The sequence below is a fragment of the Palaemon carinicauda genome, unplaced genomic scaffold (assembly GCF_036898095.1).
Source record: "Palaemon carinicauda isolate YSFRI2023 unplaced genomic scaffold, ASM3689809v2 scaffold155, whole genome shotgun sequence".
Taxonomy (NCBI): Eukaryota; Metazoa; Arthropoda; class Malacostraca; order Decapoda; family Palaemonidae; genus Palaemon; species Palaemon carinicauda.
Window position 1 is genome coordinate 206,674 of NW_027169092.1, and position 24,178 is coordinate 230,851.

The window sequence follows — 24,178 nt, forward strand, 5'->3', positions numbered from 1 at the left end:
TTATTTTATTACTTTAAATGATATAAATATATGAAATATAAATCATATATATAAATTAATATTAAACTTAAATACGTTTTAGTAGAATTTATTCTGGATATTAGTTGAATTTGAAGATTTAATTAAGATACTCTACCGGGATTAAAGCTATACCCATGACGTCATAGAAACTTCTTGGTTCCTTATTGCTTCTTAATATTGTTATTAAGTTTATATTACCTGTGCCTCAAATAAATTAATATCGTAATGAGATTCTCAATCTTTACTTTTATTCCATTCTACCTTGAAATTAGATAGGATAACACCTTGCTATCATCAGTTTTGGCAACCTATTGTGGTCAGTTTGGACTTCTTAAATTCTTCTTCTATATGCATGGCCCTACCTATAAATGAAGCTAGACCCCTGCTAGGATATTTCAGCGTACCTAATCTTATGTCTACATTCATTAGCTGTCCTAATCTTGGGCATAAAAATAAATGTTCAGTAGTATCTTCTTCATCTTTGCACAAGTCACACAAATTATCTTCATCCATTATAGAGTACACTATATTTTTTCATTTATGGCTGGCATAATTTCATAGCGTAGCCTATTGTTCAATCTACGTACACATGGAAGAACAATATAAAAATCAACCAATTTTGATTAAATGTGCATTATATTATGAATAAATGACCAATAGAACATCAAAATATGATTTATAATCCAAATGTAAGAGATTAGTAAATCCAGTACAACAGGAAACAATTGTGTTGAAACGTGTATACATAATTATTTAAAAACACATTCATAGTACAGTATACATTAATGTATTTGCTTTCCTTCATACGTTATTATATGTCTGAGATATTTAAAATAGGTTCCATAAGTCAGCATAGCATTTCATAAGCCCCAATGTAAAGCTCGTCTAGTGGGAAAATTGTGCCCTGTGATTGGTTGCTTTGATAATGACGTCATTAACTATCGAGCTCATAATTGGTTCTTGACTCATGACGTCATTATTCATAGCTATTATTGATTTTTGATTGATGACGTCATTATCCATAACTCGTTGTATTTACTTAAATACAGAAAGGAGAAGGGTGCATGTATTATAAATGTAAGAATACTTTAATTAAATATCTTTTGATTAACCAAAAATAGTTTAATAATTGCGGTTTTCTGCGTATATGGAATTACAAAAATATTCTCGCCTTATGCATTTATACCGGGAAATATCTGTTGTCTCATTGGCTGATTGTATGTGACGTCAGACACTCGTATTCATGAATAAAAAATCTATACGTATTTTAGATTAATTACAGCTTCAAAAACTAAATTTTACAAAAAATAATCTTAGTAATATTATTAATTTCAAAACAAAATAAATAAGGAATCTTATTAAAGGCCGTAAGTTAGATAAATAAGTCATATTCGAAGGAATAATTGACTGTTCTTTTGGCTACGATGTTAAATGTGTGTGTGTGTTCGTTTGTGGGTAAAGCCATAGAAAAACCTATACGCATTTTAGATTAATTAGAGCTTGAAAAAATAAAGTTTACAAAAAATAATCTTAGTAATACTATTAATTTCAAAATAAAATAAATAAGGAATCTTATTAAAGACCGTAAGTTGAATAAATAAGTCATGTTCGAAGGAACAATTGACTAACTTTATGGCTACGATGTTTCATGCATGTGTTCGTGTGTGCGTAAAGTCGTAGAAAAGCCTATACTATTTTAGATTAATTAAAGCTTGAAAAAATAAATTTTACAAAAAATAATCTTAGTAATACTATTAATTTTAAAATAAAATAAATAAGGAATCTTATTAAAGACCGTAAGTTAGATAAATAAGTCATGTTTGAAGGAATAATTGACTAACTTTATGGCTACGATGTTTCATGCATGTGTTCGTTTGTGCGTGAAAGAAGGTGATAACCAATCAGAGCTGAGGAAGATATAGCCAATCAGAGGACTGGAATGTACCACCAAGAGTAACGGGAGCTTATGAGTTGCTGTTGGAGGAACCTGTCCAAATACCCGTAAATTTACATTAAAACGCTTATGAAAACAAAATAGGATGAAAAAAAACGTCATTAGCTAGAGTGTTTACCCAAAATTGCTCCCGTGAATCTGACTTTGTTGTCAACAGCAGCTCATAAGTTGGAGGAACCCTCTCGTCCTATGCTTTTTAGCGGGAAATATCTGTCCTCTCATTGGCTGAGACGTCCTCTGCTGTGATTGGTTGTAGTATGTGACGTCAGGCAATAGTATTTTCTGAATGAACTCGACTCGGTAGGAGTGAAATATCTATACATATTGCAGATATTTATGTATTATAAATTATATTTTTTTCATAAAACAAACTTAAGATATAATAATTTATTAATAAAATAGATAATGAATCTTGTTTGAATGCTTAAGCTGAATAAATACGTCTTTTTTGAAGAAATTATTAACTAGGTTTTGGCTACGATGCTTAACTAGTATGCGAGATTTTGTAAACAAATGTTACAACCAATCACAGCTGAGAAGATACAGCCAACCAGAGGGCTGGAATATTCTGCCGAGAGGGAGTTCCTGCGATTTATGAGCTGGTGTTCGAGAAAACCAGTTACTTATTACATTAAAAAGCTCAAGATCTTTACCACTATTTATTTGTTCGCCAACAACAGCCCATAAACCAGAGGAACCTCTCGCCTTATGCATATTTAGCGGGAAATATCTAGTGTCTCATTAGCTGATTCGTCTTCTGTTGTGATTGGTGGTTGTAGGTGACGTCACTAATCATGTTTTTATGAATGAAATTACGTAGGAGGCCTAAGGGGGGAGGGGAGGGAATACCAATACGGATATCAGATGAATTATGACTTAGAACATTAGATTTTTACAAAAATAACCTTACAAAAGTTATTGCTTTTTTAACTAAACAATTAAAGCCTCTTATTAAAGGCCGTAAATTAAATAAATGCGTCAAATTCGAAAGAACAATAGACTGTGTCTGGCTACGATGTCTAGTTGTGAGAGGCAGGGCTGAAGATTTATCATTTTATGGTAAATTAGAGATATATTTCAACAAAATATATCGAGACAGTCCTTATAAGATGTTTATATAACATAATCTATCAAAAGGATACATTCTAATGACTAAATCGGTGTTTTTATTAAGAAAATACGTTTTAGTGACGTCATCAATAGTAGGATGCGTTGGTTAAATGACTGAATAATTTTGTTAGGTGGTTTGAGCTAGGTGCTGAAAACGCTAATATTGGACATTCAATATATACTATTGTTATATTGAGCTTAGATGGTGAATAAACTACATGGCTTTAGTTAGTATTTTGTTACAATTAAAGTATAATGTAATTATTTAAAGGAATTATCTGTTTTGGGTACGATCTTAGATGTGGGTGTGTGTGAAGCTGTAGTAGGCTATACAAACTAGGCAAATATTAAACATAATGAAACCCGTTGATTAATCTTATGATCTGAAAATTATCCACCTAGTGTAGTGATATTCTAAGTAAATTAGTATAATTTCATAATTCAATAAACTATATTATTAAATTAGTGTGAATTAATGGTGATAGTATTTTCAAATAAATACCAGGAAATTTAGGAGTAAAATTTAGCTGGGTTTCTTTATCAGGAACTCTAAAACTTGCAGAGTTTGATGTCTCTCCTAAATATACTTAAACATCTGGCCCAACGAGCTGTTTAAATTTAATATATATCACCATCTTTGAGAGTTATGGATGGGATGGTTTGAGGAAGCCTATGGGTCTACCTGCCGAGTCATTAGCAGCCATTGTCTGGCCTTCTCTGGTCCTAGCATGGGTGGAGGGGCTCGAGTGCTGATCATGTGTATATATGGTCATTCTCTCATAATTTAATTTCCATGGGATATACACTCCCAGAGGTAAAATTTCCTTAAAATTTCGTGTCTTCACTCACTTTGTATCTTTATTATTGTTATTTTCGTTGTAATTATGAACATAATCTATTTTGTAATGGTCATTCTGGATGTTTTTCCTCACATCGAACGTCTGGTAGCGTCGAATGACAGCTGGCCTGAAGGTGCCTCAACGGCTCAATCGAGTTCATGATTTGCAATAGAATTTCGTTGGTATTAAACTTGCAAACAGTTACACTCTTTCATTTTTATATTAATCATCTCATTCGTGTTATTCTCAAACCATCATTCCGTCATTAAGTTTTTAATTAGATTTTCAACTGACGTCTATGAAGTAACAATACAATTACAGAATATGACGAGCAAGTAGCAACTGCTACTAGCAGTTTGCTCGTCAAAGGATGGCGAGTAGAAATGTATTGGCCCTATTCCTATATGATCTATTTGATTCGTTTTGCACAAAAAAACATCTATTTTTATTACATCAATGATAACTACAGTATTATGGATACCTAGGCTTTGAAGTTCATTCTGAAATTAATTTCATAACTGTTTTAAATAGAATTTTTTTTTGTTCTGTATTTTTTCTAATGATTCAAAATACACAATTTCTATGTATGTCTTAGACGTATATAATAACTTCATCATGTAAAAATTTCAAGTCATTTGCTCAAAACCTTTTTGATTTATTAGCAAAATCGTGATTTCTAAAAAAAATATATATATATATAAAATACGAAAATTTTTCTCCACTAATTGTATTGAAAATCATACCATCAAAACTTCTTTATAATTCGAATAATTCTGTGATAGATTTTCGATTTTCCATTTTCTAATTTTAATAATTTTTTTTTCTTGATTTTCTTCATGAAAAAAAGAAAAAGGAAAAAATCTAAATTCTGTTACACAAAATTATGAGACTTTAATTCCTCTTTTCAATTATATATTTCTCCATCTAATTATAAAAACTATATGGAAGACCTATTTTAAAGTTGTAGCTTAGCTAATATTAATAATATTAATAATAATAGTAATAAACTGGAAAACAGCGCCCTTCCAGCAGTGTTGCCAGATATGAGAATTTATTCCTAGATTTGAGAATTTTCGTTGTCTGATGGGGAAAATAAGTATATCTTTATATTTTTGCAATTAGTTAATTACATTCTATATGAAGTATGGTGAATAATTACTGTATGAGTAAAGCCTACATGATCAGAAGAAAAATATAATTATGGAAATGGGCATTTTTTATCGTGAGTTTTGGGGATTTTTGCATTAAACCATCTGGCAACAATACCTTCCAGTTCGTCTTCGCGAGTCCGTTTCCTGTCACGTTGTGTTTACTTGAACTTCTCTGAACCTAAACTTCTCCAGTTGATCTCACCAGACGTCCTTGGGATTCCCAGGTTGAATGTAAGTAGGACCACTAGGACCTAGTGTCGCCATTTTACTTCCCTGCCAAAGATAACATAACGTAAGTTGTTTCAAAATCTTTATGAAATTGTGATAGATCGAAGCTGCCACCTCATTTAAATTTGCCTCGGGTGGTCAAAGGTGTCTGTCAAGTCCGTGCAAAAGTCATAAGTTAATTAGCCGTTGTTAATAACATTTCATAGCTAATTAGTCATATAGATTACCTAGGACGAAAAATATTAAGTTAGCTATAAGGTAGGCGTGCCCCCTGTGTGTGCGTGGGGGTGGGGGTAACTGTCCTTCGCTAATAGAAACATTGATTTAAATTTGACATTATTTCCTCTTTGGTGTGTTAATTTTACCATCAGCTGTCTGAAAGTATAAATTATTCTTCAATAATTTGAAACAAAATCTGAAAGATGGTCAAATAGGTCTCCATAGTGTATATATTTGGTGAAATTATAGAAACGGACTGTTAAAGCTCTGTTGATGGACCTTGATGCTTATGGAGGTGTAGACCCAAATGGTATTTTTCCTTTGTTTTTTTATCAAGACAGCAGATTTCTTAGCTCCAAAGTTATCTGTAATTTTGCGCAAGTTAGCAAGAAGAGCTTTTAGCACTTGTTGGAGAATTGGTAATGTTACTCCTCCATGTAAATGTGTTTGTGGTAGCTCAAGTCCCACTGATTACCGCCCATTTTCCATTACCCCCATATTATCTAAAGTTTTTTAACGTCTTCTGGCAAAACGTCTTAATAGGTTTGCTGAAGGTAATCATCTACTCCCTAGTTTGCAATTTGTTTTTCGTAAAGGCCTTGGAGCATGTGATGCCCTTCTTACAATCTCCAATGCTGTACAGAAATCCCTTGATTGTGGTCGGGAAGTTCGTATGATTGGCCTTGATTTTAGTGCTGCCTTTGACCGTGTTAATCATGAGGCCCTTGCTTTCAAACAGGGTAGTGTTCTTGGCCCATTACTTTTCATACTATATACACATGACATGTGGTTTGGCCTAGAAAACAAGGTTGTTGCATATGCAGATGATGCTACTCTGTTTGCATCAATTCCATCCCCTGACTGTAGATCTGGGGTTGGTGAATCCCTTAATAGAGATTTAGCTAGAATTAGTGCATGGTGCAAATTATGGGGTATGAAGTTGAATCCTAACAAAACTCAAAGTATGATTGTAAGTAGGTCAAGGACGGTGGTTCCTCAACATCCGGATCTCAGTATTGATAATGTTTCTTTAAATATGTATGACTCTTTCAAAATTTCAGGTGATTCTCAACAGCAAATTTTTGTTGTTGACGTTGTTAGTAGTTTATATATGATATATCTCTTTTGACATTACTTTTTTTTAGAATGATTTATTGTTAATTTGTTCTCTTCAGTTATTTATTTCCTTATTTCCTTTCCTCACTGGGCTATTTTTCCCTATTGGAGCCCCTTGCTTTTCCAACTAGGGTTGTAGCTTGATAGTAATAATAATAATAAGGGTTTGCTGTGATATTGTAGGGGATTCCAGTATTTACCCGGGGATTCCAGTATTTACCCGGGGATTCCAGTATTTACCCGGGGATTCCAGTATTTACCCGGGGATTCCAGTATTTACCCGGGGATTCCAGTATTTACCCGGGGATTCCAGTATTTACCCGGGGATTCCAGTATTTACCCGGGGATTCCAGTATTTACCCGGGGATTCCAGTATTTACCCGGGGATTCCAGTATTTACCCGGGGATTCCAGTATTTACCCGGGGATTCCAGTATTTACCCGGGGATTCCAGTATTTACCCGGGGATTCCAGTATTTACCCGGGGATTCCAGTATTTACCCGGGGATTCCAGTATTTACCCGGGGATTCCAGTATTTACCCGGGGATTCCAGTATTTACCCGGGGATTCCAGTATTTACCCGGGGATTCCAGTATTTACCCGGGGATTCCAGTATTTACCCGGGGATTCCAGTATTTACCCGGGGATTCCAGTATTTACCCGGGGATTCCAGTATTTACCCGGGGATTCCAGTATTTACCCGGGGATTCCAGTATTTACCCGGGGATTCCAGTATTTACCCGGGGATTCCAGTATTTACCCGGGGATTCCAGTATTTACCCGGGGATTCCAGTATTTACCCGGGGATTCCAGTATTTACCCGGGGATTCCAGTAATTTTGAAATAAAATCTGTAAGATGGTCAAATAAGTAATCATAGTTTATTTATTAGGTGAAATTATAGTTATAAAACCCAACATTTTTATGTATTTATGTACGATAATCTTTTTTTGATTTAATTTCATGACAATTTCCACTGTTTCCATTAATTTATTTGATGAGAATTAAGGTATATACACAGTCATCAATTTTCAAACTTATTAGGTTCAAAGAAGTTATTTTCAAGTTGAATTTTGTTGACATTTTGCTTGTGGTGGCCCGGTGGCAGCGTCCTTGCCTGGTAATTGCCAGACTGGGGTTAGTCTCGCTCAAACTCGTTAGTTCCTTTGGTCACTGCAACCTCACCGTCCTTGTGAGGTAAGGATGCTTGTTTTGGGGAGCCTCTTGGTCTATCTGCTGTCATCAGCAACTATTGCCTATCCCTCCCTGGTCCTTGCTTGGGTGGAGAGGGGCTTGGTTGCTGATCATATGTAATATGGTCAGTCTCTAGGGCATTGTCCTGCTTGGTAGGGCAACGTCACTGTCCCTTGCGTCTGCCTTTCATAAGCGACCTTTAAACCTTTATATGTCTGTATTAAGAGAACATAGGGAGCTATAAATACTGTATAATTGAATACTGAAATATATGAAATTTTTAGAATTTATGTAATGTACTGTTTTAAAACATTAAACCAGGAACTTGCTCATGAATTAGCTGTCATTTAAAAACGGATACAGTTTTAAAAAGAAATTAAAGCTAATGTCATTGTCTGTAAGTACTGTATTGATATGTAACTGCATGCTTGAAGCAAGCGATCTCATAAATCACTGCTCTAGTGTTAAGATTTGTAAATGACGTCTGGGTAGGCGTGTCGGTAAAATTTCTCCTTGCAGTGTCAAATTGTCTAAACCTATGTAATGGCATGCGTTAAAAGGATTTTACCCTATTTTTACCTCTAGATTACCTTACACATCTGAGTGTTAAAAGAAAAAAAGTTTTTTACTGTAGGAACAGTCCTTTTAATTATACCTGATAGTACTATATATCTGGGTATAAAAGATAATTTGTTGCCATGCGGATATAAACCTTCTCCATTTATATGGCTTACCTCTGGCCGCAGATTTGTTACGAACAGATTGAAGAATTATCTAGGGTCTGGTATGGCAGCCTTCTGGGCCCACTATGCACTTTGGTGTGATGATACTAACGGCTGCGTGCTCACCCTGCCTCGCTCTGCTCTTTGTAACGATATAATTTAAGTCTGTTACTGACCTCGCAGTGCTTTGTGTTATCAATGTTTTCTTATAACTATAGTCCATTTCTTTTAGCGAGGCATATATGCACCGACTCGCAGGGGTGCCCTGTTAACTCGGAAAAGTTTCCTGATCGCTGATTGGTTGGACAAGATAATTCTAACCAATCAGCAATCGGGAAACTTTTCAGAGCTAAAAGGGCACCGCTGCTAGTTGGTGCAAATCTGCCTCGCTAAAAGAAATGGACTATAGTATGAGTGTCAAGTAAGGGTTTTTGACAACTTGCCCGGGCCTTGAAGGTCACCCTTCATGAGCAGAGTCGACATAGATGTCTTATGAATTTGCCTTGTGGTTCTTGCAGTGAGTAGTCGCCCTCACAATGGGAGAAGTTGAGCTGCTGTAGGGAAAAGAAGGCTAAGAGAATAGTTCCCCTCCGTCTGCTTCTAATTCTAAGGAAGGCAAGGAGTTAGTGTCTTATTCAAGTCCTGAACTTCCCTTGTCCGACCCTTCGTTGTTGGAGTTCCGGTTCCGAAGGATGATGACCAAAGCTTGGCGAACGAATTCATTGACTTAGTGTCCCCTGCCCTCTTTAGCGAGGCCAAGACTGCTGCCGTGGATTACGATCCCTCAGCATCTGCCTTTATCCTGATGTAGGATAATGTATTGGATTATTATTATTTTTATTATTATTATTATTATTATTATTATTATTATTACTTGCTCAGCTACACCCTTAGTTGGAAAAGCAGGATGCCATAAGCCCAGAGGCTCCAACAGGGAAAGTAGCCCAGTGAGGAAAGGAAAAAAAATATTTTAAGGCGTAACAATATTGAAATAAATATCTTTTTATGAACTATAATAACTAACAAAACAAGAGGAAGAGAAATTAGATAGAATAGTGTACTTGAGTGTACCTTCAAGCAAAAGAACTGTAACCAAAGACAGTGGAAGACAATGGTACAGAGGCTATGGCACTACCCTAGACTAGAGAACAATGGTTTGATTTTGGAGTGCCCTTCTCCCAGAAGAGCTGCTTGCCATAACGACAGTCTCTTCTACCCTTACCAAGAGGAAAGTGGCTACTGAACAATTAGTGCAGTAAAATTATTTTTCACTCACAGGTTAGCTACTGGACGATAATTGTTCGGTGGCTACTTTCCACTAGGTAAGAGTAGGAGAGATTTTAGCTAATGTAAGCTGCTCCTTTAGCGGAAGGACACTCCAAAATCAAACCATTGTTTTCTAGTCATGGGTAGTGCCATAGCCTCTGTACCACGGTCTTGGGTTAGAGTTGTCTTGCTTGAAGATACAATCAGTTAAAATGTCTCTCTGCAGTATGTTAAATGATGTTAAATATCTCTTATAAATGTCCAAACCTCTGAGTTCTCTTGCTTGCGGGTACACTGGGGCACACTTTTCTATCTAATTCCTTTTTCTGTTTTATTTAAGTTTTTATTGTGTATAAATGGAAGATCTATTTTTGTTACTGTTATTAATATATTCTATACTGTTTAATATTTCTCCCTTAGTTTATTTCTTAATTTCCTTTCTTCACTGAGCTATTTTCTCCATTGAAGCCCTTGGGCTTATAGCATCCTGCTTTTCCAACTAGTGTTGTAGCTTAGCAAGTAATAATAATAATAATAATAATAATATGTATAAAAAAAGATTAGTTTTTTTTTTGGCCGCTTTGTTCTACATTACTTTGTTTGACTGTTGAGTAAAAAGCTTTTTACTGTAGGGACAGTCCTTTTAATCATGCCTGATGTTACTCCATATATGTGATGTAGGCAATGAATTTTTACATTTTCTTAGGTTCAAAACTTGACGGCTATGATCAAAGCAGCTACTAGGCTATATAACGGCCATCACTGTCCTTTATTTATTATTTTGTGATCTACATGTAAAGATTTAAAGGGTGTTCATGAATGGCAGAGGCAAGGGACAGTGACATTGCCCTATCAAGCAGGACAATGCCCCAGAGACTGAGCATATAAATGCCCAAGCCCCCTCTCAACCAAGATAGGACCAAGGATGGCCAGGCAATGGCTGTTGATGACTCAGCAGGTAGACCTATAGGCTCCCTCAAACCACCCATCCTTAGCTCTCAAGGACGATGGGGTTGCAGCGACCAAAGGAAATAGAGTTTGCGCGGGACTCGAACCCTAATCTGGCAATCGCCAGGCATATACTGTACTCCCATAGGTGGGAGTGCAGGCATTGATAGAGGAACTTATGTCTGCTACTTAACTTTTGTTCCATCTAGTTCTTTTGAATCTTGCCATCCAACCTCTCCTAGTCGTACTTCAGTCTAACCAGCGGGAGATTCGCCCAGTTGAACCTATTCTGAATTAACTTTCGGACGCCAGTTCAACGTCAAATGCCCCAAATTTATAAATCTGTTTTATATTCAAACACTAGATGGAAACATGAGGGGTAGATGGAGATGGTTTGGGGAATTAGTTCACCAGATGTTTAACTGGGCTCCACCAGGTACGAGAGGCAGGAGATCGGGAATGGAGAAGTAATGGTTTTAAAACTCAAGATAGTGACAACTGGCAGAATCTAATGAGGCCCTTTGCATCAGTAGGCGTAGGATGAGAGATGATGGAAATATATATTTACTGTATGCATATATGTATAAAGATATTTTTGCTGTTATTTTCTTCATACAGTACTGTGCCCAGAACATTCACTATACTGTATTATACAAGATGATTCTGTGTAGAACATTCTTCTGGTTTATACTCTGGGACAGTAAATGGAATTAGAAATCTTTATTGTAATTTGTTTATCTTTATAAATATTTTTCCACATAATGCATATTTCATCTTTCTACCCACAAGTGTCCACAGATACGTTCGTGATGATATAGGCGCACAGAAACGAAAGGTTAGTTCGGGTGGACTGTGTTATAGTCGCGATTGAAGTCTGCACCCAATCCTACACCCCGGAAGAGGTTGAAGGCGCAAGAACCCGAGGATTTAGACTTCAGTGACTACGAATATTAAGGTAATCCTGAGTAACTTTTTTATTATTACAATGTGGTTAAGATATCATTTAGAATGCTGCCCATCGCTTTTTTTGTGTAGGAGAGAGACCTACGAAGGGGTCCGGGGCTTGCCCCCGGCTAGGGTTTGTGACCTGGGAGCTACTAGGTTAGGTTAGGTCGGTTTGTGGTGTTTGTATGAGAGCGGCAGTGTTGTATGTCTCTACTTCCCAAAATAGAGGCCTTATGTGTGCTTTTAGTATTTTACTTCGGTTTCATCCAGGTTGATCTACTGAACTATATCTGCCTCAAAGTTACCGAGTTGCTGGGCCTCGGTTTTGGGCTGGTACTAGAGTCTCGGATAAATTATCGGGCAAATTCATATGGTGCTTTTCTATGGAACCAGTTTCTATATTCATATGCATTTGGTATTTCAGTGAATCTTTCCTAAGTTCGTTGCCTTTCATCCTCTGGCAAAGACAGCCCTGATTCAAAAATAGAAAAAAAAAATGTAAGCTCTCCTTATCCAAACAGTTTGCTGGCTTGTTTATTTTTCCCCTGCCATGCTATTATTATTATTATTATTATTATTATTATTATTATTAGCTAAGCTACAACCCTAGTTGGAAAGCAGGGTGCTTTAAGCCCAAGGGCTCCAACAGGGAAAATAGCCCAGTGAGGAAAGGAAATAAGGAAATGAATAAACTGTGAAAAGATATAACAAATTAAAATTAAATATTTTAAGAACAGTAACAACATCAAAACAGATCTATCATATATAAACTATAAAAAGAGACTTATGTTAATCTGTTCAATATAAAAACATTTGCTGCAAGTTTGAACTTCTGAAGTTTTACCAATTCAACTACCCGATAAGGGAGATCATTCCACAGCTAGGTCATAGGTGGAATAAAACTTCTTGAATACTGTGTAGTATTGAGCCTCATGATGGAGAAGGCTTAACTATTAGAGTTAACTGCATACTTAGTATTACGAACATGGTGGTACTGTCCAAGAAGATCTGAATATAAAGGATAGTCAGAATTATGAAAAATCTTATGCAACATGCATAACGAACTAATTGAATGTCGGTGCCAGGGATTAATATCTAGATCAGGAATAAGAAAATTGATAGACTGTAAGTTCCTGTCCAACAAATTAACCCTTTAACCCCCAGGCTATTTGGAAATTTCCAACCCTTAACCTCCAGGGGGTTATTTTTTTCCCAGCACATTTTGCAGTATATTTTTTTTAGATTGCTCTAACAGCCTTAATTTTTGTCATACTGAGGTCAGGTTGGTCTCATTCTCTTGGAAAATGCCTGAATTTTTTCAAAAAAATTATCAAAAGTATGAAAAAAATAATAATTATAGCATTTTTTTGCAAGGACGTACCGTTTGTCCATGGGGGTAAAGGGATGGGTTTTGTGAAACTTACCAGTACGTCCTTTGGGGGTAAAAGGATTAAGATGAGAATCGGCTGCTGAAAACCAAACAGGAGAAAAATACTCGTAACAAGGTAGAATTAGAAAAATTAGAACACTTCTTCAGGATAAACTGATCACCAAAAATCATAAAAGACTTAATCAATAAGCCAATTTTTTTTTTTGCAATTGAAGGAGATGGACCTAATGTGTTTTTCAAAAGTAAATTTGTTGTCGAGAATCACACCTAGAATTTTAAGTCATACAGTGTTAAAGAAACATAATCTATGTTGAGATCCAGATGTTGTGTAGCAACTGCCCTTAACTTACCTACAATCGTACTTTGAGTTCTGAGGTACAGGACTTTATGGAAATTAATTTCAAAGTTGGAAAGAAATTTGAGGGCTGGGAAAAGCAGGCACAAGGCTGACAAAGGGATTCAGGGGCAAGACCCTTCGGATTTGACATCAATGATGGGCTATGTGGTCCATGATAGTCTTGCCACCCGATCTTGGTCCCAGCCTATGCTCACCACCCATCGGGAATATTGCTTCCGCGCCTAGGCTATCTAATGCGGGTCATACTGTTGACAGCCCTAACCCCTCGACTGCGATAGGTAATCTTTCAGAGGAATGAGCAGCTCGCTATTATAAGAATGGGATTCACACTTTGATAACCCTTTTACCCCCGGGGTATCTGGAAATTTCCAACCCTTAACCCCCAGGGGGCTATTTTTTTCCCAGCACATTTTGCAGTATATTTTTTTTTAAATTGCTCTAACAACCTTAATTTTTGTCATAGAGAGGTCAGGTTGGTCTCATTCTCTTGGAAAATGCCCGAATTTTCTCAAAAAATTATCAAAAAATATGAAAAACAAATTTTTTCAGCATTTTTTTTGCAAGGACGTACCGGTACGTCCATGGGGGTAAGGGGATGGCTTTTGTGAAACGTACCAGTACGTCCTTTGGGGGTAAAAGGGTTAAGAGATTTTGAATTGCTGGAAACTGGCGGCTTAAATCTTTGGGAATTGCATGCTGGAAGGAGAGAGAAAATTACTTTTCCTATGACCATCCTTTACATTCAGATCTCCCTGGACAATTCCATCCTGTTCGTAATACTAGGCAGGCAGTTAATTCTAATAGCCAGGCCTTATCCATCATGAGGCTCAATACTACACAGTATTCTAGGAGTTTTATTCCAGCCTTGACCAAGTTGTGGAATAATCTTCCTAATCGGGTGGTTGAATCAGTAGAACTTCAAAAGTTCAAAGTTGCAGGAATTTTTTTTATGTTGAACAGGCTGATATAAGTCTTTTTATAGTTTGTATATGACATCTGTTTTGACGCTGTTACTGTTTTTAGAATGATTTATTGCTAATGTGTTCTCATCATTTATTTATTTACTTATTTCCTTTCCTCACTGGGCTATTTTTCCCTGTTAGAGCCCTTGCCCTTATAGCATCTTGCTTTTCCAACTAGGGTTGTTGCCTAACCAGAACCGTGGCCTCGTGTCTTCTCCTTCTTATTCTCTCTTAGAAGTGGAACGATCGTCGGACACCCTGCTCCTTAGGCATCTCCACTTGAAGTTCACTCATCAGAGGTTAACTAAATTTATTCAGCCCAGATCAGGGAGACAGCTATTCAGCAAGACCTTATTCTACAGTACTTGGTAATTATTGTACATTCTTGAACATCTAGTCCTGTCAGTTGGAGCCACAGGTTCCTGGAGTTTTGCCAGACGAAAGGGCTACCAACTACAGTAAGTCTCCAGTACACATTTGCCACCTTGGCACATTGTTCTTCAGTCTCCCAAGTGCAGTTAAGACAAGCCTCATGTCCTGAAACTGGTGAAGAACATTTTAGAGAATGGTTTTATGAGGAAGTTTAGCATTCCATTTATCTTGACAAAATTACCAGATTTTTTCTGTCCCAAGCACCAGCATGTTGGCTTGAATCTGGGCAATGTTTCAGTGGTTAGAGCACCATACACTTCTTTATTATTGAGAAACAAATGGCCTCAGAAGATTGGTGGAACGTGGATGTGGACCTCCGATTTACGAGGAAGGCTTCTTTGAGTTGGAGACTGTCAATCTGCTGGTCAAAATTCACTGCTTGGTAGCCCTTGCATCAGCAAAGGTAGTAAGTCGGTTACTTCGTCCAACGGTTAGGTAGGCTTTTCTGCTACTCGAGGTGTTTACTCCTTGCTTTGCGAGTTCATGGCCAAGAACAAATTCATTTCATAGGCTGTGCTGGACCTAGAAATACCTTCTTAACAGGTTATTATGCATGATGATCCCGGAGAACTGAGGTCTTTTTGAAACTGAACATAGCATTGAAGTTTTTGGGATCGTACGGAAGTACGCTATGTGGTGTTGGACTTTCTTCACAACCCTTATAAAAAACACAAAAAATAGCCTAGGCAGTCTTACTCGGGTCTTTTATCATCACAAGGGTATATAAGTGGAGGGGCCACATTAAATTTCAAGAACTCTTCTTTTGATAAAGCATCTGAGGTAACTGAGTAAAGTGCCTCAAATTTTTCCATGCATTATCTGTTTAAGGTAGAGGCAGAATTTTTGGATGGCTGGTCTCTAGTACATATAGTAGTAGGGGAAGACCTATTTAAGTAATGGTTACAAAGTCCAGAGTAGAAAGCGAGTGGTAGGAATAGGAATGATTTAGAGAAAGATATTGGTTTCACTTTGGGCCCACTATGGTGTGGTATGCTGAGGACAGAGAACAATCTTTGAGTTTGCTCACTCAATGCACTGTTAGCGGTGCCTTCTATGACCTATGTGTGTGTGGAACAATTCTTGCATCCATGCCTTTAATATAGAATACTCCAAATGCAGGACTGTGCAAATATTTAATCACTCTAGATTAATCTGCTAAATATGTTGTCTTTGAAAGGTTTCTTAGAAAAAAAGAACACTAGCAATCAAGGGAAGAAAAGCGAGGCTTTATATTGCCAAATCTACAGCAGCAAACCAACGACTATAATCGTCCATTATTTATTAGTAATGCTGAAGATATTCCAAGGTGCAACCCTTCTTGGAAAACAATTGCCATAGCCCTTATAGTTCTGATAAGCAAGGGAGTATGGAATAGATAAAAACTAAAAATAACTAGCAAAATTACTATACTTACTACAGTAAGTGATTGATTTTGTTATCGAATTAAAAATCTATTTTCATTGATTTATATTATATTTAATTATGGTAAAAATGATGGCAAGCTTGGAGATGTAAGTGGTACCTCTATCATATAGGTAGTAATATTCGTGACAGAAATATCTTTTACGGAATAGTATTGGAATATTTATTCCAAGATGTATGATATAGTTGAATAAGAAATGTCACTGGGCCTATAGTTCAGGAATCAGAGCCTCCCTCCGTAGATAACGTTTTTACATTTCCAGTTGACTGGATGTGTGTATAACCTCTCGTGATGTGTACCGAAATTCATGAAGTTAACCGTTTAGTACATATTTTTCCCGTGCTGTAATGTAATTCCTCACCTAAGTTAATGCAACCATATGCCCTTTGACTACTGTAATGTCTGTGGTAAAATAGGAAACTTTGAGTATAATTTATAAGGTATTGTATTTTGGTACAAGAACTTACATTATCAGATACTGTACTCGTGCTTGATAGGTGCATTGCAAATTGCAATTAAAGCACTAGAGAGAATTTAAAGAATTGTGTGATTTGTAAATGATGGTTGCGTCAATCATTGTAATTGCTGTAGTGAGTAGCAATGTGTAACCAGGGGATTCCATAAATTTGTAGCAAGCCATTGACCATCATCATCATCTCCTCCTACGCCTATTGACGCAAAGGGCCTAGGTTAGGTTTTGCCAGTCTTCTCTATCTTGAGCTTTTAGTTCAATACTTTTCCATTCATCATCTACTAGGTAGTATATCTTAGCAATCAATGTTTGTCAGTGGTTATATAAGCATGCCATTACAGAAAAAAATTCTTTGGAAAAAGGCATGGAAAAGATTACTGTACAGTAATATAGTATATAAAACTTTCAGTACAATATGACCAGGATCTGAATAAACCTAGTGTACAGTGAATGTAGGATTTACAGGAAACCTACCGATATAATTGTACACGAATATATGTAGCCTGAAACGAGGGCATTATTCATCTCAGACCATTGGTTTTCAGGAAGCCAGTCGGCAGAGTTATGGTACCTTGCATATCCCAGTGGGTACAGATAGTGACACAGTTACTCCAATTGAGTAAGACATTCGCAAGAAAGGGAAGTTGAACTTATCAGCTCTTGGAGGTGTAAATGTTTCAATTCAGTCATAATGTCTTTTTACATAACACAATTTTCTCTCAAATTTCTGCCTTCACAAAACCATTTGCTCATTACTCATTCTGTCATTTTGCATTTTCATGCTGCCCATTAACTATGTATGTAACTGAAATTGCTAAAAGTAAGAATTTTCATTAGGTTTAGACATGTAAGTTTGGCGAAAGCACACATAGACTACAATATTGTATTTACTTAACTGAAATGCACAAGTAACAGTCAGTACATGTATTTTAGTACTATAAGTTTTGATAATGCTTTTTTTTTTTAAATAATTACTGTTTGTTCCAACACGGAGACTTGCCTCAAACTACTTTCTTAGGAGGTACCTGGAATCTCCTCTCAACCGACCAGAGTTTTGTGTAGTTTAACTTGTCCTCAATACATGGCTAAATAATAACTTGACTCGTCATCTCCTCCTACGCCTATTGACGCAAAGGGCCTCAGAGGATTCATCAAAGGATAGCCAGTTCCTTGTGATGCACAGTGCCTATCTTCCTAAAACAAGTGACCCCTGCCGGTCCAATACTAATTCCAGTAAGATCATCCGCCAGGCATCAAGAGCAGTAGCCGAAGACTTTTCTCGCCTTAAACCATATCTGTCACCCTGCTGCCAGTGACTTCTTGAGATTAGGGGGTCATTTCCTCCGCACCCAATGTTTTCTCGTCCGCTTATATAACCGTTGGTAAACATGGATTGCTACGATGTATTGCATCGCACCTTAAACTCAATCAACAAGCCATTCAATTTGGTTGTTTAATAAAAGTACTTTAGATACTTGTTTGTACTGGGTATGGTACATCTTTCAGCAGCTAGTACATCGTGCTAGACAGTGGACTGAGGGAAATTAGTTCTGAGTAAATATCATCTTCTGCCATCCAATCTGTTAATTCACTTGCTTTTGATGGCTATTGTTAACTTATTCCATTTTGGGGGATCTGTTGCGCTCTGTCTCTAGCCCCACTTAATACTTACCCTTCTGAGGGACAAATATTCCTAGTTCCTTTCTCCCATCTTGCTCTCTTACCTCTTTGTACTCCATATGGGGCAAGTTTCTATAATCCAATTTTAATCCTATTGAGATGTTCTAGGCATACATTGTCCAGCAACAAAATTCTCATTTTCATTTTTTGTTGTCTTGATCTTTTTGAGTTTGAGGGGATTGTGATCTTGAACGTCTTAATTTTGAATTGCTGATCGTTCATTCATTTACTTTTCTTTTGTTTTAATTACTATTTTCCTGGTGCTTATGGATTTAGAGTATCACACAGCGTATTGTATTTTAATTGTCAAATCCACGTTATCAGAGCAGCTAGAAAGCACGAAAGTCTTCCGTTTCTTCTTGAAAGCCTTGACCCTTTAACCCCCTGGCTATTTGGAACTTTGCAATCCTTAACCCCCAGGCATTTTTTTTCAAGCACATTTTGCAATATATTTTTTTTTAAATTGCTCTAACTGCCTTAATTTTTGTCATAGAGAGGTCAGGTTCATCTCATTCTTTTGGAAAATGCCTGAAGTTTCTCATACTTATCAAAAATATGCAAAAAATGTAAATAGCAGTTTTTTGCAAGGACGTACCGGTACGTCCATGGGGGGTAAAGGGATGAGTTTTGTGAAACTTACTAGTACGTCCATTGGGGGTAAAAGGGTTAATATCTTTTCTTTTAGATGTCTAGTGGAGAGCTTGTCGTATTGTTTTAGGGCTTTGTTTGAAATCTCTAGAACCTACGGTAGATATACATCTTGGATCCAATAATTTAAAACCATTTGAAACTATTTGTCTATGATTTATTGGCTGCACAACGTTTAGAAATTCTTTTGGATTTTTGGTTGTCTGGCTCTGATAACTTGATGGGTTGTTACACATACAGTACCTAAAAAATTTTTCTAGGTTCAATAGCCAGTGTAATTCAACTAGTATAGGAGTGATCCTTTGTCAGGGTAGGACACCTTTTATGAGTGTTGCTCCTCTGTTTATTATGTTTTGTAATTCCATAAGTTTCACTTAGGGTAGATTGTAGTGGATGAAGTTTCAGTAGTTAATGGATTCTTTAGTTTGGTAGATTTTTTATGGTTACTCTCTCATTTACTCTGTTTTATAAGAATTACTTGTTAGCCTGTTTATTTTGAATTGTTCTGTTTGGCTAATAATAAGTGAAGTTGACTGTGAATGAACAAATACGGCCACTTTTTAAAACCTTTCTTTTCTTACAGGTAGTTCTTCGAACAAGCTGGAGATACGAAAAGGTAGAGTAGCCAAAGAAGGTTACTACAAAGATCTTCCAGAGGAGGCCTTCAAGAAAATTTGTTCTACGATGTTTTTAAAGTTCTCCTTTTGCATTGGTGTTTAGAATATTTTTAGAATATTTAAAAAATACTGTAGGCGTTGCCATAATATTTTTGTCACCCAAGGTTCTCGCTTCAGGAAGCCGTCGGCTTTTAAGACCCTACGTGGATACAAACCCTAGCCCTTTAATATGCGTATTATTTCAGTGAAGCTGGAAACTCTGCTGTTAAAAAATTGTATCGAGGTGTCGGTAGTTACAGACGGTAAGCCACTTCTGACTTTCGCCTCTGAGCAGTATAGAAGTACTGTCTTGCTAAGTTGGCTGCTTTAATCTTTTCTCTTGACAGTGTTTGTTTCTTCATTTGCCAAACAGAAAAAAACAAATGTGTAGGCATATGGTCCTGCCTTGGAAAGTGCAGCACCCCCATGAAATCTTAATATTTTCCCCGACTACTTCCAATGTGTCCATTCAGGTCACGACATATAACCAGTCTTTCTTCCAGGTCTAAGGTACTTCCATTCAAGGTATCATCAACGCCTCCATGGAAGTTACCAGAGATATCTTTTTGTAAATATTTTATTGGAGATAAGAAGAATTTGTCAGACCTAGAAGCCAGGTCTCTTTTTTTAATGAACATGTTAAAGAACATAGAGGATCAACTTTTATCTATACTGATGGCTCCAAATCTGATGCTGGCGTTGGATTTGGGGTACATAGTAATAGTTTTAATTGTAGAGGTGCACTTCCTCTGACCGCTTCCATATTTACTGCGGAACTGTATGGCATATTAACCGCTATTGAGAAATTAGCATTGGAGAAGGAGGGTAATTTTACAATTTTTAGTGATGCAAGGAGTGTCCTTCAAGCTATAGAAGTTTTTAATTCTAATAACCCTCTAGTTTTAAAGATTTTAGAATGGCTTTTTATTAAGATTTTAGAATGGCTTTTTATTAAGATTTTAGAATGGCTGGCTTTTTATTAAGATTTTAGAATGGCTGGCTTTTTATTAAGATTTTAGAATGGCTGGCTTTTTATTAAGATTTTAGAATGGCTGGCTTTTTATTAAGATTTTAGAATGGCTGGCTTTTTATTAAGATTTTAGAATGGCTGGCTTTTTATTAAGATTTTAGAATGGCTGGCTTTTTATTAAGATTTTAGATTGGCTGGCTTTTTATTAAGATTTTAGATTGGCTGGCTTTTTACTAAGATTTTAGATTGGCTGGCTTTTTATTAAGATTTTAGATTGGCTGGCTTTTTATTAAGATTTTAGATTGGCTGGCTTTTTATTAAGATTTTAGATTGGCTGGCTTTTTACTAAGATTTTAGATTGGCTGGCTTTTTACTAAGATTTTAGATTGGCTGGCTTTTTACTAAGATTTTAGATTGGCTGGCTTTTTACTAAGATTTTAGATTGGCTGGCTTTTTATTAAGATTTTAGATTGGCTGGCTTTTTATTAAGATTTTAGATTGGCTGGCTTTTTATTAAGATTTTAGATTGGCTGGCTTTTTATTAAGATTTTAGATTGGCTGGCTTTTTATTAAGATTTTAGATTGGCTGGCTTTTTATTAAGATTTTAGATTGGCTGGCTTTTTATTAAGATTTTAGATTGGCTGGCTTTTTATTAAGATTTTAGATTGGCTGGCTTTTTATTAAGATTTTAGATTGGCTGGCTTTTTATTAAGATTTTAGATTGGCTGGCTTTTTATTAAGATTTTAGATTGGCTGGCTTTTTATTAAGATTTTAGATTGGCTGGCTTTTTATTAAGATTTTAGATTGGCTGGCTTTTTATTAAGATTTTAGATTGGCTGGCTTTTTATTAATGTGTCTGGACTTATTTCCAATTTGTGGAGGACAGGTTTGATGAGTGGGATCAGAATTTTAGGTTAATAGATTGGTTATTAGTACCAAAGAAGACAGTGAATATAAAGTTTATATGCAAAACTGTGGTAAGAGTGAGTAAGAAAGTTTGGAGTAGAATCCATGGAACCTGGACTTCCGCCTTCAACCACGCTTGTCCTTGAGGTGGTAACCCTCGTCCATTTATCGGTTGGGTCAGGTGAGGCCCCCGGCTTCCCATGAACAGGGTATATCCCGGTTGCTTTATAAGCAGATGCCTTTCCTGCAGCCAACTCTCGCCATTTATCTGGATTTGGGACCAGCATAGAAGTATGTATCCTCGATGCTTTTGAAGCTGTACATTTCAGACGGTGTGTCCTGAAAGGATAAGGATAATGTGTCTTGACTTATTTCCAATTTGTGGAGGACAGGTTTGACGAGTGGGATCGGATTTTTAGGTTAATTGGTTGGTTATTAGCGCTAAACAGGAAAACTGCTCTGAAAATAGCTGAAGATCAGTCCAAATATGGAAACTGCAGCCTTCCCCCAAGTTATGATTTCTCCCAAAGGGTCTAGATGGGGTGAGACCTCTCATTAGGTCCCAGAGTTTAATATCAAAACTGCTGTTGCTAAAGGCACGATTGGTTCTGCTGGACCAAAGAAGACCGTTAACTTTTGGACTTCCGCCTTCAACCACGCTTGTCCTTGAGGTGGTAACCCTCTCCCATTTATCGGTTGGGTCAGGTGAGGCCCCCGGCTTCCCATGAACAGGGTATATCCCGGTTGCTTTATAAGCAGATGCCTTTCCTGCAGCCAACTCTCGCCATTTATCTGGATTTGGGACCAGCATAGAAGTATGTATCCTCGATGCTTTTCAAGCTATAGAAGTTTTTAATTCTAATAACCCTCTAGTTTTAAAGATTTTAGAATGGCTTTTTATTAAGATTTTAGAATGGCTTTTTATTAAGATTTTAGAATGGCTTTTTATTAAGATTTTAGAATGGCTTTTTATTAAGATTTTAGAATGGCTTTTTATTAAGATTTTAGAATGGCTTTTTATTAAGATTTTAGAATGGCTTTTTATTAAGATTTTAGAATGGCTTTTTATTAAGATTTTAGAATGGCTGGCTTTTTATTAAGATTTTAGAATGGCTGGCTTTTTATTTAGATTTTAGAATGGCTGGCTTTTTATTTAGATTTTAGAATGGCTGGCTTTTTATTTAGATTTTAGAATGGCTGGCTTTTTATTTAGATTTTAGAATGGCTGGCTTTTTATTTAGATTTTAGAATGGCTGGCTTTTTATTTAGATTTTAGAATGGCTGGCTTTTTATTTAGATTTTAGAATGGCTGGCTTTTTATTAAGATTTTAGAATGGCTGGCTTTTTATTAAGATTTTAGAATGGCTGGCTTTTTATTAAGATTTTAGAATGGCTGGCTTTTTATTAAGATTTTAGAATGGCTGGCTTTTTATTAAGATTTTAGAATGGCTGGCTTTTTATTAAGATTTTAGAATGGCTGGCTTTTTATTAAGATTTTAGAATGGCTGGCTTTTTATAAGATTTTAGAATGGCTGGCTTTTTATTAAGATTTTAGAATGGCTGGCTTTTTATTAAGATTTTAGATTGGCTGGCTTTTTATTAAGATTTTAGATTGGCTGGCTTTTTATTAAGATTTTAGATTGGCTGGCTTTTTATTAAGATTTTAGATTGGCTGGCTTTTTATTAAGATTTTAGATTGGCTGGCTTTTTATTAAGATTTTAGATTGGCTGGCTTTTTATTAAGATTTTAGATTGGCTGGCTTTTTATTAAGATTTTAGATTGGCTGGCTTTTTATTAATGTGTCTGGACTTATTTCCAATTTGTGGAGGACAGGTTTGATGAGTGGGATCAGAATTTTAGGTTAATAGATTGGTTATTAGTACCAAAGAAGACAGTGAATATAAAGTTTATATGCAAAACTGTGGTAAGAGTGAGTAAGAAAGTTTGGAGTAGAATCCATGGAACCTGGACTTCCGCCTTCAACCACGCTTGTCCTTGAGGTGGTAACCCTCGTCCATTTATCGGTTGGGTCAGGTGAGGCCCCCGGCTTCCCATGAACAGGGTATATCCTGGTTGCTTTATAAGCAGATGCCTTTCCTGCAGCCAACTCTCGCCATTTATCTGGATTTGGGACCAGCATAGAAGTGTGTATCCTCGATGCTTTTGAAGCTGTACATTTCAGACGGTGTGTCCTGAAAGGATAAGGATAATGTGTCTGGACTTATCAAACCTGTCCTCCACAAATTGGAAATGAGTGGGATCAGAATTTTAGGTTAATCGATTGGTTATTAGTACCGAAGACAGTTAACTTTTGGACTTCCGCCTTCAACCACGCTTGTCCTTGAGGTGGTAACCCTCGTCCATTTATCGGTTGGGTCAGGTGAGGCCCCCGGCTTCCCATGAACAGGGTATATCCCGGTTGCTTTATAAGCAGATGCCTTTCCTGCAGCCAACTCTCGCCATTTATCTGGATTTGGGACCAGCATAGAAGTATGTATCCTCGATGCTTTTGAAGCTGTACATTTCAGACGGTGTGTCCTGAAAGGATAAGGATAATGTGTCTGGA

The 24,178-nt window shown here is 36.5% G+C and overlaps 1 long non-coding RNA gene across 3 annotated transcripts; it reads left to right on the forward strand.

Moving 5' to 3' along the window:
• The first annotated feature begins 5,247 nt into the window (after nt 1-5,247).
• On the forward strand, nt 5,248-19,913 carry LOC137635647 (uncharacterized). Of its 3 annotated transcripts, none has more exons than XR_011042742.1 (3): nt 5,248-5,306; nt 11,557-11,722; nt 19,661-19,913. It is a non-coding gene; the product is annotated as an uncharacterized lncRNA (long non-coding RNA). The 3 variants fall into 3 exon arrangements; XR_011042741.1 differs by having other exon boundaries at nt 5,278-5,367; XR_011042740.1 differs by lacking the exon at nt 5,248-5,306 and having other exon boundaries at nt 7,386-11,722.
• Nucleotides 19,914-24,178: the final 4,265 nt, after the last annotated feature.